Source organism: Cygnus atratus, chromosome 7 (genome assembly GCF_013377495.2).
Source record: "Cygnus atratus isolate AKBS03 ecotype Queensland, Australia chromosome 7, CAtr_DNAZoo_HiC_assembly, whole genome shotgun sequence".
Lineage (NCBI taxonomy): Eukaryota > Metazoa > Chordata > Aves > Anseriformes > Anatidae > Cygnus > Cygnus atratus.
In genome coordinates this window covers 34,191,424-34,209,654 of record NC_066368.1, presented here as the reverse complement: position 1 = coordinate 34,209,654, position 18,231 = coordinate 34,191,424, and the positions used below count along the sequence as shown (strand labels likewise).

Below are 18,231 nucleotides of genomic sequence, written 5' to 3'. Positions count from 1 at the left end.
CACCGCCTGTTCGCCCCCCCCCCCCCCCCCCCCAGCGGCGCGCTGCGGGGCGCGCGGCGCCTTTAAGGGGCCGGGGGGGGGGAGCGGCGGCGGGGGCGCGCTCGGCGCGGGGGCGCGCGCGGCCGGCTGGCAGGCAGCGGCATTGTTCGCTGACGTCACTGGCAGGCCGCGCGGCGGCCGCTCTCCAGCTCGCCTTTGTTATTCGGCGCTCCCCGGCCGGCGCCGCGGCCGCACGCAAAACGCGGAGCCGGAGCCGCGCGGGGCGGAGCGGAGCGGAGCGGCGGGGCAGCCGCCCCGGGGGCAGGGGGCGGGCGCCGTGGCTCGGGGTTCGGGGGGGGGGGGGGGGGGGGGGGGGGCGGCGCTGCTCCCCGGCTGTCTGCCCCCCCCCGGGGCTGCGAGCACGGGGGGCGGGCAGGGGGCGGGGGCGGCGGGGGGAAATAGGGGGGGGTCTGGGGGCGGCTCGCCTAATTAGCAGCTCCTCGTAAAGAGCTGATTGTCCTGGGAGTGCGCTGGGGGGGGGGGGGGGGGGGGGGGGGGCGGGGAGTTGGCGGCTGCGGGCTGGGTCCTCCCCGCACACCGCGGTGGACTCCCGAGCCGCCCAAACGCCCCGGTGTTGGCGGGGGGCCCCCCTCTGCCCTCCCCCGGCCCCGGGGCCGCCCCCCGGGGACCCCCGGCCGGAGCCGCCCCTTCCCGGGGGGGCCCCAGGGGGTGGCAGGGAGCCGGGGAGCAGCTGCCCCCTGCCCGCCCGGCAGCTTCTCCCCGTTTCCGTGCAAAAAAAGATAACAAATAGTAATAAATAATGAAAAATCTGCCGTGCGGACGGAGGCACCGCATGCTTCGGTGCGTGCTGGCTCCCGGGCGGCTTTCCCCCGTGGCAGGCGGGGGGGGGAGAAGGGGGGGGTGTTCTCCTGCTTTGGCTTCGCGGAGTGGAAGGGTTTTCTCTCTTTTTCCTTTTTTTTTTTTTTTTTCTTCGCGTGCGTGCAATCCAGGAAGCCTCAGCCGCGCCTCCCCGCCTCACACCCCGCCGTAAGCCGATATTCGCGATGTTTTTTAACTCGCCTCCCAGCTCTTAACTTGGGGTGGTGCGTGCGTGTGCGTGTGTGTGTGTGTGCTCGCGTGTGTCGGGGGGGGGGCGGGGGGGGGAACATCCCCGCAGGAGGCAGCTCCCTTTCAGATAGGAATCTGGGACAGATTTTGCCAGCAGCCACCGAGCGTGGCCCGTCGGTAACCGAGCAGCCCGTGTAACCCGACACTCCAACTTGCCGTGCGCCCTGCGAGTTGATTCACTTACTCACCCGCCGGCACCGCGCTGCCTTTCGCTGGCCGTGGGCGAGGGAAAAGGGGGGGGGGGGAGAAAGGGGAAGGCAAAAAAAAAAAAAAAAAAAAAAAAGGACAAGGGTGGGGGGGGGGGGGCGGGGGGAGCCGGGCGAGAGGGGGAATAAAAAAAATCTGTCTGGCGGAATACCCCGCTAGAGCCGCGGAGCGGTGGGGGAGAGAGGACGGTGCCTGGTGCCGAGCCGAGCCGGGTAAGTTGGGGGCGCCGCTCGCAGCCCCCCGGGCAGGGGGCGCGGACAATGGGGGGGGGGGGGGAGCGCGGGGAGTGCCCTTGGGGGGCCCGGCCCGGCCCGGCCCGGGGCGAAGTTGGCGGAGGAGGCCGGCAAAACAAAGGGGGCCGGGGGGGCGAGCCCGGGGGCTGGGGGGCGAATTGTTGGCGGCTGGCTCCGGCGAGCCGCTCGGGAGCGGGGCCTCCCCGGCGGGCAGCAGGAAGGAGTCGCAGGCGGCCCCCCCGCCGGCCTTGCCCTGCCCCCGGTGCATCTGTCCGGGAAGCCGGGGGGACCCGGCACGGCTCGGCTCGGCTCGGCACGGCCGCCTTTGTGCGAGGGGAGCGGCGGCGGGCGGCTGAGCGCCGCTCCGGGAATGTAAACACGGCGCGGGGCCGCCGGGCTGGCGGCGGGGGGGGGGGGGGGGTGCGGCGGGGCCGCTCGGAGCCGCGCCGGGGGCTGCAAACTTTGCGCCGCGCCCCGCCGGGGGTCGGCTCTCGCAGCGCCGGGGGGGGGGCTCGGGGGGATTTGGGGGGTTTTGGGGCCCCCCCAGCGCCGGGGGCAGCGGGGTGCGGTGGTAACCTGAGGGGCAGCCGCGCCGCTGCCCGGTGCGGGGCTCCGAGCTGCGAGCGGCACGGCGGTGCCGGGGGAAGGAAGGGGATTTCTGCCCTGGGTCTGCAGGCCGGAGCGGAGCGGGTGTTGCGAGTGCCTTTTTCAATGCGTTGACACGGCAGAAGAGGATTTAACTTGGCAGCCTGAACAAATGCTCTATCAAAGGTTTCCTAAGAGACAGTAGGAGAGCGGGGGAGATGAATGACCCGGGGTGGTTTTAGGGTGCTACCTCTGCAGGCTGGCGTTTACATACGCAATGGCCATTTAGGGCTCTGAATAAAACTCCGCGCATCAGAAAGGCGACAGGCTTATAAAATTTAAAAGGGCAAAAGCCCATTAATGCTGAGGCAGGGCTCTGGCTCCCAGCTCTGGTTGAGCAGCTCCAAGCGCCTTCAAGTGCCAGAGCTTTTAAGGAATCCCTAGCAGCAGCAGCTCCCCAGGGGCTGCCGGGTGGATCTTGGCCTTGGGCAGAGGCCGACCTGGGGCAGCCTCTGCTCCCCAGCTGGGGCAGCACGCCGTGGGGACCAAACAGGAGCCAAGTGAAAGCAGGACGGGGAGAAGAAAGGGCCCAAGGCCGGGATGCGCGGCTCGCAGCTCTGCTGGCAGGAGGCGGCTGGAGGCGCCGTGCCGGTGCAGCGGGGGCACGGTGGCAGGGCTCTGAGAGCACTGCCAGCAGCAGCAGGAAAGTTTCACAAAAGAGTCGAGCAAAATTACGCTCCGCTGACGGTCTCTGGGAGAACAAGGGTCTGTCGAACAAACATAGTTGGTCTGCGATTCAAACTTCTACTTCCTTCTCTCGATAGAGGGAAATTTACTGTGGCATCAATCTTCTCTTGGCGGGGCTTGATTCAGGTTTGTGAATGCCAGGAGACTTGCTCTGACCTTTTTCTGTTCAAGTTGAGGATGTTGAAACACCAGCCATCAAACAAAAGACACATTGAAAGCAAGATCTGCAATGGAGCACGTGTGACTTTGAGGCTAGTTGAGTGCGTTTGGTGGCTGTTTTCCGCTGAGTTGGGGGGAGGAGAGAGAAAAAGGCCGCTTATTTTTTTAAATGAGATTATGGAAAACATGACTTGAAATCCCCTAAATATCCCAGAGTCAAGGACCTTTTTTATTTCTATCTTTACTTTTAAAACATCTTAGGAAAATGCCTCAATTTTTGCTTGTTTTTATATTTATGTATAATTTGCAAATGACGAGTATATTTTTTCCCCACGAGTGTGAAGATGACCAGGAATGTTACAGAATTTCTGAGTTTAAAAAAAAAAAAGCTTTAGAGAATTAAGCGACTTTAGGATTACAGTTTAAAACAATGAAAAATTTCCTGGGGTTTAATTGACAGACTTGCGATTTTTATCTACTCAAGATAATACTACCTTGAAAGGTGGCAGATTTAAAGATTACTCTGTAAATTGTAAGTTAAACTTAGTTTGGGCTTGGAGAATTGAAAAAGAACCCCCTCAGGACCAGTCAATGTAGGTATCTAACCTGCTGGTGGCACTCATAACAGGGGCAGATGCCGTTATTGTTTGCATTGTTTACAGTCCACAATACCTTAAACGTTGATAATGATTAGAAACAATAATAGAGGCTGTGGCAAAGGATCAATGAAAACTTTGCTTCAGGAAAGAAGCGAGTTGCTCTGTGTGTGTGTGTGTATATGTATATACACACAGCATTTTGTGCTGTCTGAGATGCGCAGTCACAGTACAGTACAAAATTCTGTTTTTAGAATATTTTAAGAAACCCACAGAAGATAATAGATTGGTTTCGGCATAACCTAAGATTTGCACTGATCAGGAGTGGTTACGGGGAGCTGAAAGGAGAGGGCTCTGTGCAGCATGTTTCCATTCATAACTTTTCTTGGGAGTCGCTTGCACTTTACCCTAAATCTCCTCCACTTTTATAGGTTCCAAAGGTTTTGTGTAGACAAAGGAGGAAAAAAAAAACAAACAAGCAGCCAACAACCCAGACATCTCGGGTGGCAGTTACATCGCTGATACTATAGTTGGAGACAATGTTGGCTTCTTTTTTTTTTTTTTTTTTTTTTTTTTTAGCAACTTGGTGTTTGTACTAGCAGCTCTGGAGAGCCTGGTTTCTTCTCTGGAAATGGAAGAAAAATGCATCTCCGAGGAAACAAAGCTGGCGTTCTTTTTGCCTTCCCCAGTGTTTCTGGTAGGCTTCAGGCAGCGGGACCCGGCTTCCTTCCCAGCCCAGGGGAGGAAAGGTGGCCGCGGGTGCTGGTGGGCTGCTGCTGCCCTACCTGGGGCGCCTGGCTCTCACAAGCAGTTCATGCCTGCGGTATGAGATTTGACCACTGTGCAATTGGCTGGTTTGTTCACTCCTAGTTAGACCAATTTTTGTGAAACCCTATCCTCTGTTACAGCCAAGTGACAAGGGTATTGCTGAAGAATTTAGGGTTGGTTTACGCTTGTTCTCGTCAACTGCCTGTTGTGGGATGAGGAGCACGAGTCCTCTTTATCCATTTCCATATTTTTATGAGAAAGCACATCATATGGCAGCAATACAGAGCACCATGGATGGGCACTGATGTGCCTGCTGCTCAGAAGTGTGTGCTCCTTTCGCTGAATTTGGCATATGTAAGCTTTCCTGCTGATGGTAAGTGGAGGCTGTGTCAGTGGTATTAGAAATCATTTCTGCTTGAAAATGGTGTCTTTGGCTTAAAAACAAGGTTTGAGAATTGGAATGTTGCTTTGTCATATTGATTTTTCTTCTGCTTCTCGTTCTAAAAGCAAAAACTTCTTATGTAGCAATTTCATTTTATTTATTTCCATTGGATTTTGCAGGATCATTAGCATGCCGCTTGGTTAATGTTTGAAATTTTTAAAGGTGGTATAAGCTGCAGGAGCAATGTCCAGGCAATGGGTTGTAATGGATCTCCACAGCTTGACTGTTGGAGGCAGTAGTGTATTATGAGAGTAGAGGATGGTCCTACACTTGTTTTGTGTTGTTTTTGGTTCTAATCCATCAAGTTGCACTGGAGCTCACATGGCCTGGAAGGGTGAGGTTTGGGGGTTTCGGTACTGTGCCACTACCCTTTATCAAGCAGGGCAAATTGCTGTGGGTGTTCTGTATCTGGGGGGAGGGGGAAAGAAAGCTATTTTTAGGCAGGCAAAATCACTTTCCATCAAATTTCTCGTGCAAGTATCAACAGAGATAAACTTAGTTCTCAGGGAATGACTCACTCATTAAAGACCATTCCCTTTGGAAGCCCTGGATAGGCAGTCATTTGGCCCAGGCCACCCATAATTTCCTTCAGTTGCTTGCACTTCTTAGACCTGTAACAGAGGATAGGAAAAGCTGTGCTCCTCTACCAAGTCCCGGGGCAGCCAAACACAGTCCCTGCTAGTGGGGTTGATGCTCTTCTGAATAAGGTTTAGGACCTAATGAAATCCCTGAACTCAGACCAGTCTGTCCTTTCATTAGGTAATTCGATAAATCGAGCTGTTTTGTGTAGCATATTAATGTCAAGGTAGTGGCACAGAAGCTATCACGTTAGCATTCCATTAGGATAAATGTAGGAAGTGCATCCCTTTGTTGATAATCCGGCATTTGTTTTGACTCGACAGAGCAGCTTTGAATTGATTCCCAAAGCGACGTGGGCAGGCTATTGGTCCAGCATGGACGGGGGTAGGAGGGACACAAGACATAACGCCAAAGCCGGGAACGTGCACGGTGCTACTGAGTAGTGGAAATTGCATAGAACTGGATTTGGACTGCCCCTCCTGCTCCTTGTTTGTCTTCGTAAGGAGTTTGGTTTGTTTTTTCCTTCCTGACTTTGTGTTTATATGCCAGTGGATGGTGGCAAGCTGATTTACACAAGCAATATGTCCTTATGCAAAGGTGTCCTCCTGCAGCCCGCGGACCACAGCCAGGCGATGATACTTGGCTGCCCGACCCGCTGGCAGTGCTGCCCTCCTCACCTTGCAGAGCCCTGCTTCAGGTGCTCGGTGCTGGCTGCGAGCACAGAGCCGCAGTGCTGGCTGTCAGCCTCGTGTTGTCGGAGAAGAGCAGCACTGCTGCAGGTCGGACTTGGGAAGTGGGGACAGCTCTAACCTATGGATGGTAGCTGGGTGTCATCAGGGCTAGCATGAGAATGAAAGCCACAGGCGTCATGGAAAACCAGCACGGGAATTGTTGTCTTCATTCAGTTGTCTTCAGAGCTCTGGTTCTGATGCTCTGAGCTGTGCCTGGTGGCCTCTGGTGACTCGGGCTCGCAGTCCATCTGGTCAGCGTAGCGTTAAGTGGAGAGCGCTGCCTGCTTGGTCTGCCCAGTGCACAAACGTGGGCAAGCTCTGCCTGGATCAAGTTGCAGCTCTTTGCAGCTGGGAAATACCATTTGCCATCTTTGCTGATTGGATATGTGTTTGAGGAGTGAGAGAAAAGGAATACATAGACAGCAAGCTTGTGTTGTCTTTGGATTTTCCTTTTCTCATGTCTTTAAGGCTGTAGGTCTGCAGTGGCTGACCAGCTGGCAAAGTGAGTGTTACCAGTCTCTTGGTTTCCGGATGGTCTCGTAAGTAATCAGAAGGGCTTATTTATTGGGGCTGCAGTGACATAGACGTGACAGAATAGTAGGGGCTTCAGTTGGCTGCTTGGTAGCAGGAACAGTTCCCTTGATGAATATCTGCTTGTTTCTTGGCTGTACTCCTGCTTCCCTCTGAGAACAGCGGAGCCTTTTAGGCTGTCCTGAAATGCACACCCTCCCCTATCTCCATCAGGAAATTTTGAAGGGCAGGTCTCTCATTCCTCAAGACCCATTCCAAATACAGATGAACTGAGCGAATGCAGGCTCACTGTGTAAGGGCATGGTGGGACAGGGACGGCAGAGCAGGGTGCTGCTGGGCAGCTGCTGGTGAGAGGGGCTGGGGCTGGCCTTCCCTGGGCTCTGCCTGGTCTCACAGATGTTGAGAAGGTGAGCTGTCACTAGTTTGATTGTTGCTTCTACCTCACTGAAGGTTTAAAAATAATAGCCTTAAGCTCATGAGGGTTTTTACAACTGGTTTTGCATGCTGCTGCAGCTCAGATCCTTCCCCTGCGCTGTTCACTCAGGATGATCTGGAGCGTTGTCCAACAGCCGCCTGGTAAACATGCTCCCTCCAGCTCAAAGGTTGCCATCTGCCTTTGGTTGTTTTAGAGGTGTGACGGGAAGAAAACAAAGAGGAAGAGTTGAGTGGCGGTGAGAAAAGGCTCGTGTCTCAGGCTGTAGGACAGCACACCCTGGTTACCTTGCATGCTCAAGGAGGTGAGGGCAGCTCACCGCCCCGTTGTCCTGCTGCCCCAGAGCCTGGCCTGAGCATCTGCTCGTCCAGCCAGAAGGTGGGCTGCCCCCGTAGGAGGTTTGAAAATAGCCATGTACCTTACGTATCATCACTTGAACATACACTTTAGTTTTTCCTTTGCATTGCATGTAACTGTAAAAGCTTTTTGCTGTGTAAATGATTTTAAGAAAACACACCTTATCAACAGGAAAACTTGTTCAGAAAATGTTTTTGCTTAAAATGCATGGCAAAAATACAAGTTACTGCAACCAGAGTAGTTTGACAACCAGCACTGTCACATTTGCATTTTAAAGCTAAGACATTGGTGGGCCAACAGAAGATCCATTTGGCTTTCCATCCGTTTTTTCTCCCCCCCCCCCCCCCCCCGGCTGCTTTTCCTCTATCCCCCCAATAAAAAAATAGGCAGGATAAAAGCTTTAAAAAGCATTTTTATATCTCTCTATATACGAAAGAGAGGAGGGTTTATTATCCTGCAGGTTTGCAAGGGGAAAGAAGAATGATGTGGTTGTCAGGCAGTCTACCCGATCTCTTGGTGTCTTGCTTGGAAAGCCTGTGTTTGTTTAATGCTCTTATAACCCTTTTCCCAGCAATGGGATCACAGAAGTTAACTTGTTTAGAGCTAGTATACAGCTTATGTTGGCCTCCCTTGCAGCAACCCAACGCCTGCCCCAAGCATTTTCAAAGAAAGCTTTTCTTCCCTCCTCCTCTTAGCACAGGTTGATGCACTTTACATTTGATTAAACAATTATCTTTTTTTTAAGATGGGAATGCTTGTTCTAAAAAGACTCTGGGCTGTGAGCTGTCATCCTGCAAATGCTCTTGGGATCCAGACTATCTGCACGCCGGGGTTTCTGCTCTTCAGATGCTTTGTGAAGCCATTAAGTGCCCCAGCAGCCACTGTCTGTGTTTCACAGCAAGTCATGGGCTGTGATGGGTGCATGCCTGCAGACACAGGTGGCAGCTCCATGACTGGAAACATGAGTGCAGCGTGCTGTGTTCATGAGGCTGGTTTGCCACGGATGTAACGTGTGTTCAGCTTTGTTGCGTTCACAGGTTTATTGCTTCAGAGAGGTCTGCTGGCATACAGCTCGTATGGCGAGGCTCAAAGCCACTCTCAGTTGCTCTGTGAGAAATGTATTGCAAGAACTATACGTGCATCTCTTTGGTCCCCCTCTCAAGTACGAGATTTCTCCCCAGACTTACATCACTGGTTTAAAAAGCCTGGGATTGCAGTCCAGCTGGAGTGTGATACCATTAGACGCGGGAGCCTACTGGCTTTCCAGCTCAATGCATAGCTTTGGCTTTTGGCACTGTAAAACTCTGACATCTCGCACATTAAAATCATAACAGCATTATGTAAGGAGAAGTTATTTTAGGTCACTAGCAGAGCCTCGGAAAACCTGGTTAAAGCCATCTCAAGAGCTGAGACGCGTGGGCTTGTGTACCACTGTGGCCCATTCCCAGCCCATGTCCTGCTGCTGCAGAGACACCTCGGGGGGATCTTGGCCACGCTCAAACACCCAACAGTGCTGGGAGCAGGTGCTGGGCGCCAGGAGGGCTCTGAAGCCCGGCCGAAGAGTGTCACACCTCTCCCTTGAGTGCCTGCTGTTGGCTTGTGGCACAGACAGCGCTGCTTCAGTTGACATTGTTGTTCTTCGTCAAGGGACAAGAAAATTATGGCAACAGCTGCTGGCAACCTATGGGAGGCAAAGTGCGGAATAAACCTGGGGGAGCCTTTGAAGTGTTTTTAATAACAAATAATTCCAATATTTAACAAAGGTGCAGCTTAGGTGTGAAAGATGCAACACTCTGACTTCTCCTAACAGTAACGTGCCTGCCTTCAGGATGAAGCCTGGCATACCAGATGATGCTCAGGTGTGTTGCAGACAAAGGGAGGAACATTCAGACCTTGTTTATACTTCAGAAGGAATCAGCAACAGGACACGTGATAAGTATTTTAAAGCCGTTGTGTAGACCATGTGAAATTGCAATGAAGCCTGAGCACGGAGGCGATGGGCGCACTTACTGACGGAGCAGCACAGGCTTAGAGCAGAAGGCAGCCTCCGGTGCAGAGCCCGCGGTGCTCGATGCTGCTCAGGCTTGGGCTAAGGGGTAGCTGTGTGTGCAAACGCCTTGAAAAAGGCAGTGCTACGGAGTTCAGAGCTATTGGGATTACAGCAGGCTCGGAAAGGACTTTTATTCCACCGTCATCGATAGCAGATTGCTCTTTGTGAAGAGGCCAGCAGACGGAGGGACTTGGGAGGCGTGCGGTCTGCAGGGGAGCGGAGCAGGCATATGCCAGGGGGTGCAGAGCTGGGGTTTGGGGAACTGTTGGGGGTAAGCAGATGGGCACCTTAAATTCAGGGCTGTTTTTTTTAATCACTAAGCAAAATATCAGGATTGCTTTGTCTCTAAATAAATGCAAAAATATGTGAAATTTGGGATTCATCTGGTGAAGTTCCTTTTGTTAACTGATTGATATGTTGAGCATCCATTTTGAAGAGTTTGGTGTGTTGCCTCTAGGATAACAGAGCACGGTTGCTCGCCCCGGGCAGCAATTGGTACCTGTTGTAGGGCACTATTCTTTAACCTTTGGATACCTGGGGTCAGTGCTACCCGTGGCTGCAGCGGTGTCTTCACAGGCATGACACTGGACATGCACATCTAAGAGAGCTCTCACGTCTGTTTGCCCTGTAGCTGGGAGTACTAGCCGCATGCAGGTAAACATCTTAGCGAGCTGAAATGAGCCAAGGGGAGGGCAGCGAGGCTGCTGTTGTGAAGCTCCCGGGGTCTGCCATGGTGACTAAGACGGCTTGATAGCTTCCTTATTGGCCACCATCTGCCTGCTGCTGGCTGGGCTCTGAGCAAGGCGAGCAGCACAAGGGGAGCAGTGTGGGCGCCAGCACGGCCAGGGGCTGGCTGCTGCTCGGGGGTGCTGGGCAGCGTGGTGGTGAACAGCAAAGCATAATGCTCCGGAGGCTTCTGGTCACAGTTGTGTGACACTTCTGTCATTAGATTTGTTAAATCACTTGAAAATGAAATAAAATGAATTCTAAGAGATGGTGTTTTCATTTGATTAAATTTTGTATCCTGAGTGCGTAGATAAATTATTCTCTGTGTGTGAACCCCTAGTGAAACCTTTTGTGGAAGAAAGTCCTGTACTCATGCCTATTTTTGGAGTACTACTCCTCTGAAAATTCCACCAAAATTTCTAATATTTGTGGTATTCTGTGGTGTCATCTGTTTTAAAATGTTCATTTAAAACTTTGAATTTGGTCATCCAAAAAGGAACAGCAGCATGTCAGCACTGAGTCTTCGTTCTCCTTTGTCTGAAACTACAGCTCTAGCCCTCAACATTTCTTTCTCAATAAAGAGAAATGTAAATCAAAAATACTTGTAATGTTGCCAACATCTTGTCCTAGCAATATCCCAGCATACTAAATCATACAATGAAGAAACATAGTTCATATCTCCTGTCACATGAAAAAATACATTTTTAAGTATAGCTCTGCTCTGTTCGTGCTCCTTCAGCGTTCATGAATTTATGCTTTGTTCTGCTGAAGACAACTTCACCTGATAAACTCCTTCTTGAAGTAATGAAGGACTGCGGAGTTAAGCTCCCATTGTCACTGCTGCACCTGACTGAGGAATAATTTGTAATGAAATACAAATGCACATATGCTAATCTCTTGTGAAGATTGTCTGACATCTTCGTTTAGTAAGGATTAAACCCTGCAAAAGGAACAGAAAGGAGGCAGGAATTCTCTGGCAGTTGATCTATTTGTGTGTTTAACGTAGAATATTTTTAGTTCGAGATACAAAAATACATACTTCTGTATCCAAAGAGACTGTTGTTTCCATTTATTTTAAAACCCTGGATGGGAAACAAGATGTTAGACCTATTATAATGCAACCCAGTAATTAACATATGTTGGCCTGCCTCTGCCAAGGCTTCCGTGTGAGTAATGCAAGTTGCACAAGTGGAGGAGTCAGGTTGTTTGTCAGCAAAGAGCCATACATATATGCATGAGTGATCAGATTGTAGAGGCATCATCTGAGGCTGGGATGGGAATCTGTGTTTGAATATAAAAGCAGTTAGAGTTGTCCTCTCAGCTGCGTGAGGTTTGGAAAATTTTGGCTTTTTTCTCCTGTTGCCAATAAAAGAAATTATCCTGTGCAGGATTAAAAAAAGAGATAATGATCAATAGAAGCTTCTGAGTTTTTGGTGTGTGTTTGTGTTTAATTCCCCAATTACGGGGTGACTGGAGGGAGGAGTCTTGGGGATGCTCTCAGCAGCAGGAGGTCTCTGTCTCAGGCTCTAAGAGGTGACAGAGTGCTGTGGGCACGTCGGGTGGGTGCCGGGGCAGGGATCCCCCTTCTGTCTTTGGAGGGGCCTTCTGTGACAGAGGAGGGGGTGACTTTGTTGAACTAGGCACGTCTTATCTGTGCTAAAAGCTAATGTAGAGGTAGTCCTAGCTAGAAAGTACGTCTTTATGTAAAGCACAGACTGCATGTGTTCTCTATAGATTTGTTACTTCCACCCAATGTACACCTTTTGTGGTTATGCCAGTTAGACATAGGGAAAAGGAGAGGAAAGGGGCAAAAGCTGAAATTAGAAAGTGTGTGTGTGCATAAATGTGTCAAAATCAAATCACAGGTGAGTCCAGATTTTGCTTGTTTCCCTCCCCCTTGCCCACCCCAACCAAAAACGTATGAGCAATTAAGACCTACTTTCCTAGTAAGCGTTACGGGAAGACAAAAGGTGCATTGTGCGTTTAAACAAATGAAATGCATCCTCAGAAGAGTTTGAAGGTTGTATGTTCCTGAACTCTTAAAACGTGCTCCAATTAGTGCTCAATTTAAAAGCAGGCTTAGTTTGTTAACCTGGGAGCAGACAGTTGCACACCAGCTAATGGTTTAATGGCAGCTCCCACCTGGTGCCTGTTCTCTCTGTGCACTGATCTCGATGTGACCCAGTCATCTTGGGTGGAGGGACAGGGACGTGGAGGGGTAATAGGATCAGTTGACATCTACATGCGTTGTAAGTATTAACCTACAGACACCGGAGGTTCTTCAGTACCTTACCGTTGTAGAGTGTAATGCATCATCACTTTTCCTTTTAGAGAATTACGTGTTTAATTTGTAGCTTCTATTTTGACACTATCTGTTAAGCTATAAATAAAGCTCGACTACAACAACGATGGCCTTCAGGTTACCTTCTGACTGTAAATTCACAATTGTTGGTTTTGCCTTGTCATTTTCATGCTGTGTACCCTGGATGGTGTTGAAGAAAAGAACTTAGAGAAATGTGGGCTTAGTGCTTAGAGTACTGATCGGTCTAATTTAAGATTGCCGACCTTAAAATACTCAGGCACCAGAAGCCAGGCCCATAGGATCATTTAAAACAGTGATAAACTCGTCTTTGCAAGATCTGGCTTTTGGGGCTTGTTGAGGGTTCATATTTTCAAGTTTTACCCACAGTCACAAGCGCTAGAAACTCCCTGAATAAACAGAGATGCTGTTACTATCAGTTGCATTAAGGAGTTGGGGCTTTAGCGTGTATGTGAAAATAGTACTAGACGTAGCTCTGGGACTCTGTACTTGTTTCTGTTCCGTGCTCTGTGGTGGTGGCTGCAGTTTGGCGAGGGAGCCCCATTGTGCTGCAGCCTGGGGGATGCCCTCCCCAAAGCAATCTGCCGGCAATGCTGTGCTGCTGTTTGTCAACCAGTCCAACGTCTTGTGGCTTTCCCCCAAATTAAGCACGGACTGTGTGGGTTAAAATTTCTGGTTCTCAAATTGTTCATGTCCAGAAAACGCACTGAGAGCTTGAAGGGCAATTGTTGGGTTTAAAACCTGTTCCCCCTTCCACTGCTGTTAGTCCAAAACAGGCAGATGCAGCAGGTTTTTTGGAGATGCTGAAAAAACTGGCTGCTCTAAGGGGGAAAATTGCCGGCTGGGAAAAAATACAGGGTGAGAAAGGTGTAGTTGGATTTACCTCCTTGGCATTTTGGCTATAAAAAGTGAAGTTGCTGAATTTGTATTAATATACTTGTTGTGCATTTAAATACCTGTCAGAAGGCTTTGTGATCTATGGGTACTACTTCTATCTTCACTCACAAATCAGCGGATGTCCCCAGGACTGTTGGACATCCATCCTTTTGAGGCATTTATGAATGAACAGTTCTGCCTGTCGTAATTTTGGTTGGTCAAGTCCCCCTGAATTGCTGCACTCTGTGCGGTTGTGCTAACACTTAAATACTGCCTGTGAGGAGGTTTGATTAAAATTGCATCTCTAGGTGCACGCTAAATACCTGTGATATCTCACCTACAAACAGCGGTAGAATTGTTGGTAAGAATGACAGCTGCAGGCAATAAATGAGGACAGTAATAGAAGGCTCAGTGCTGGGTAGAGCATCATAAATCATGAGGCGAGAGCAGCGAGAGCGCTGACAAATCGGTGAGCAGCTGCAAACAGCACTTTCCAGGTAAGAATTACTGCGCTCGCTCCTGATAACTGCTCAGAAACCACCTCTTCCTTGTACGTGGGCGACTTCCCCGCTGCACGGCCGCTCGCGCTGGTGCAGTCGGTCGAGCTCGAGTGTTTTTGCCTGGGAACGGGGAGTGTTTCGCCTGGTGTCATCTCCGTACTGTGTGCCGAGCCTTTGTTTTCGTCCCGGGCGTGTGCCAGTGCGAGCTGTTCCTTTCTAGGACGAATATCCTAATGTTTTTTGCAGCTGATGAGCTGTTTTATTTAGTTTCCTCGGAGACTTTGAAGAAGTATTTTTTGGAAGGTGGAGAGAAGGGGATGTGTTTGGCTGGTTTTAAGCTAGCTTGCTTTGTTAGCCCGTGCTTTGGGGGAGTTGGGAGGAGCCTGTATGCTCCTAAACAAAATAAAAAAGTAAAAATCTGAAATAGTACAGTTCAAGTAAAGGAGATAACAATGTAGTCACCCGGAAAAAAATCTTACTCTTGCACTGTTAGAGAAATGAAAAGTATTTTAATGGAATAACGATAGGAAACAGATGGCAAAGGGCTAGCAACTGAAATGTTTTTGAACACTAAAAAATAAGTGTCAAACACATGTGCCATATTTTAATTATAGCTGAAAGCATCACGTGGCAGAACGCTTTCAAATTCTGAAGTCTTTTATGTTAATATTCAACCTTAATTTCTATTTTTTTGGTTACTGGGCATTATTCTTGGTAAATTCAAGCCTTGGGAGGGTTTGGTGGTCACAAGTTCCTGCCGCGAGCGCCGAGCCTCCAGAAGGGCGTTACGGTTGGCACACGTTCATGGCCGTGTGAGCGCGGGGTCTCAGAAGACTGCCTGCTGGATGCGTACGCTGTCACTTGGCTTGACGTGAGAAGTGGGTAATGCGCGCGGGCTGCTGCTGCTCGCAACCAGGATGCAGGCAGAGCAGCTAGGGCGGCGCGGTGCTGGGTGCCCTGTGGAGGCTCCCTCGGGGTCACCGCCCTAGGGGCTGCGCACACACTCGAAATGCAGCATCTTGTGCACAGCGGGAGCCTTTGTGGGCGCTGCTGCTGCTGCAGGTGTGCTGGCATGAGGTGTGCCTGGTGGGGCTGTGCCCACTGGTGACACCGTGCTTGTGTCCGCAGGTGCTTGGGCTGGAGATCTTGGTTTTAACACACTGCGCTTATGGTTGGACAGCAGCTGTCCTCCTCCAAGGCTTTAAGCAGTGTACTTAAAGCATACAAATAAAGCGCTCCCAGGAGATGGTCCTTTAAACAACATTATTTACATTATTATTTACATATATGGTAATTATAGGTCTATGTAAAGCTGCAGGTCCCACTTGCAGCACACGCTCATGTATGTACATACGGCCCCAGAACAGCCAGTGCCAGGCTGTTTCCATGACTAGCTGGTCTTGTTTTGAAAGGCTTTCCTGCCCTGATGTTTGCTCCCGTTAAGGTCACTGGTTGTGTGACTCACGGTCAGTAGGATCAGGTCACTGACTGGGTAAAAAGCTGTGTTTTTTGGGGGAGTGTTTTTAGCCTTTGCATCGCCCTCCCCCCGCCCCAATTAAGGTTAATTATCAGCTGAAGTAGCTACTGTTGACACGGCTGGCTGCACTGCACCCAGCCCCTGCGCTGACCAAGGGCCACGCTGGGAACGCAGGAGGCAGGTCGGTGGGGGGCCAAAACCCCCCCAGCTCAGCTGTCCAGGCTTCCCCCGTGGTCTGAAGTCACCTTCCAGTTCCCCCAAGCAACAAAAAGCATTTACACACACCAAAACAAATTGTTTTTCCAGGAACAAATGCATGTTCTTCTTCTACAGAAAAATCTTCAACAGTTAACAGCTGTCCCAGAGAAGTTATTTTTCTATGTTCCTGTGGTATTTATGTAACATACATAGTGTGTTCAAACGCAAGACTTTGTGCGTTTTTGTTGAAGTTTTGCTGAACTTCCATCCTCCCTTGATTTAATGCTGAAATTGCTGAAGGGTGCTATTCATCTGGCTGGTGGCATGGTGATTTTTAGAAAACAAGCCGGAGTACATGTACCTGATTGAGCTCTGTTCCTAGCAGCACAGGACTTTGGCCATGTTGTCCCCAGTGTGGCCACATCCTGCCCTTGCCCAGTCCCCATGCTGACAGGAGCCACAGAGGGGAGGTGTGTGAGGCCCAGCTGGGTCCCATCTGTGTCATTTGTTGTGTCCTCTGGAAGATGGTGAGAAGCGGTGTGTCTTGGAGCTGGTGCTGGCCATGCCGTCAGCACAGGGTCACTGGGCACCAGGAAGGGAGGGTGACAAGTGAGCAAGGGGCCATCGCTACCAGATGTGCAGTGGCTTGAGCACGGGGCAGCATGCAGAACTGTTTTCCTGAGTTGTTTCTCCTGGCCAGGAGTAAGCAATATTGTTAATATTGTGGGAGCTATACCGTGATGCCCAGTACAAGCATTGTACCCTGTGAGAAGGACGGGTGATCAGTGCTTCCATCGTCAGGCTGTGGCTTGGCCTTGTTGGGACTGCTTCAGCCTCTGGTTCCCTGCTGCACGTTACTCCCATCCATACGCTGCATTAGCATCAGTGTTTGTGCAGGTGTGCGATGAATCAGACTGGTGAGCTGATGGAGAAAACAAAAACCTTCTTGCGTTTCTGTGCAAGTTCTCCCTCCTTGCCCCCACCCTTTGGTTCCCTGGTCTTTTTCCCCGTGTGGACGTGCAGGTCATGGTGCGAGCACAGCCCGGGTGGCAAAGCTGCGTGGGGCTGGGGAGGAGCACTTGAACTGCTGTTCCTGCCTTGGGAAGTCAAATGGATCCCCAGCCTCACAATTAGCTGAAAATAATAAACCCAGCTCAAAAATAGATTGGGTCAAGTGATATTGTGATTTGCATAAACTTACATTCCTATTAGTGCTAGAGCATCTGTTGCTGGGGGCAGGTAGGCTCTCACTAAATGGGGACACAAATTACCCGTGACCTTCTCTTCTTTGGCCACCACTTGGCCTCTGGTAGTACAGCCCTGGGAACTGGCCGGCAGTCCCAAAACCAAGAACCAAGTCAGTGAAGAGAACTTAGCTCTTCTGATACTGCCTGTGCCAGGCACCAGCCAGCTCCTAGGTCGAGTTGGTGACTTGGGAGGCTGGACATCTCCGCTGTCTCCAGCGAAGCGAGGTAATCCTGGAAACGCTCGGCCTCGGCTGTGTCTTTGGCTCATGGGCACCTGGAGAGTGCGGCAGGGCCAGGGCAGCCTGCTCTGGAGAGGAGCAGAAAGGTCTGCAGAGGGTGCCTCCAGGTGCCACGGACTGTGGAAGCCCTAATGTGGATCTTATGCAACATGGGATCCCCTCCCCCTCTTTTGTCTGTATGAACTGCTCTTCTACTGAAATGGATGGCTTCCTTTTCTGTCAGAGCAGGTCATGGGAACTGCGCACTGTAGAGCTGGCAGGAGGTAGCACTAACCTTGACACCCATCCTCCCCTTGGTTTGGTATGCCTCTGGGATGCCTCCAGCACACCCGTCCGTGGCGGATAAAACCATAGTATATTGTCAGAAAGCGCACGGTGAGGTCTGAGCCAGGCTCCCCTGTGCAGAGCTGAAGCATTCCCACTGGGATCTGCTCTTCCCAGGGCAGAGGCGCGGTGGCAGCAGCCCCTGGCCACCTGCTCCTGCCTTATGGCAGGGACACGGCTGCAGGACCGTGCAGGAGCGGTCCTGTTCCTGTGACGTGCAGGGACCGGGGCTCCTGGGCACCGCAGTGATACAGATAACCCTGGCTGTTAAACTGCGTGTCTTGACTAGCTGCCAGTGGTGACTAAATTATTATTCCTTAAGTTCCCGAAGGAACATGGCGTGCCATATTTTATGCTCCCTGCTCTTAGTGTTGTTTTGTAGCTCAGCGTGGGGTTTTGGCTCTCAGGCCAGCTCACGAGTGGCCCCATTGCTTGGGTAATTGCAGAGTACATGGCTCTGGTTGTAGATGTATGTGTGTCATCTGCGGGGTGCCTCGCAGTCCTGGAGGCCTACACATCCCCCTTGATTACTCGGTGTGTGTTAGTGGAGGGGCTTCTCACTTGTTAGGCGTCATATGAAGGAGGGGACACAGACCTGTGCAATGGAAATGTATAAAACAGCTGTCTTCATCAGCTTCCAGAGGAAACTTGCCCAAGTAAAATGAATAAAAGCAAGTGAGAACCGTAAGCTGGCCACTATTTGTATATATGTAACCAGGGACACTTGAAGCAATCTCAGTGAAGTGTTCTGATGCACTCATAAAGCCTGAAGTTAGCAAGTACGCATGCGTGCAGGTGA

At 51.0% G+C, this 18,231-nt stretch overlaps 1 protein-coding gene across 9 annotated transcripts in view; it reads left to right on the top strand.

Moving 5' to 3' along the window:
* Positions 1-846: 846 nt before the first annotated feature.
* The window catches only part of ZMIZ1 (zinc finger MIZ-type containing 1), a 347,690-nt gene continuing 330,305 nt past the window's right edge, over positions 847-18,231 (top strand). For 3 of the 9 annotated variants that reach the window (XM_050711821.1, XM_050711818.1, XM_050711809.1), the window contains exon 1: positions 1,420-1,526. The gene's annotated coding sequence lies outside the window, so the exon portion shown is untranslated. Of the gene's footprint in view, positions 1,027-1,275; positions 1,527-1,811; positions 1,920-18,231 lie in introns of those variants that run through there. The other 6 variants (XM_050711824.1, XM_050711811.1, XM_050711812.1 and 3 more) reach the window with 6 other exon arrangements.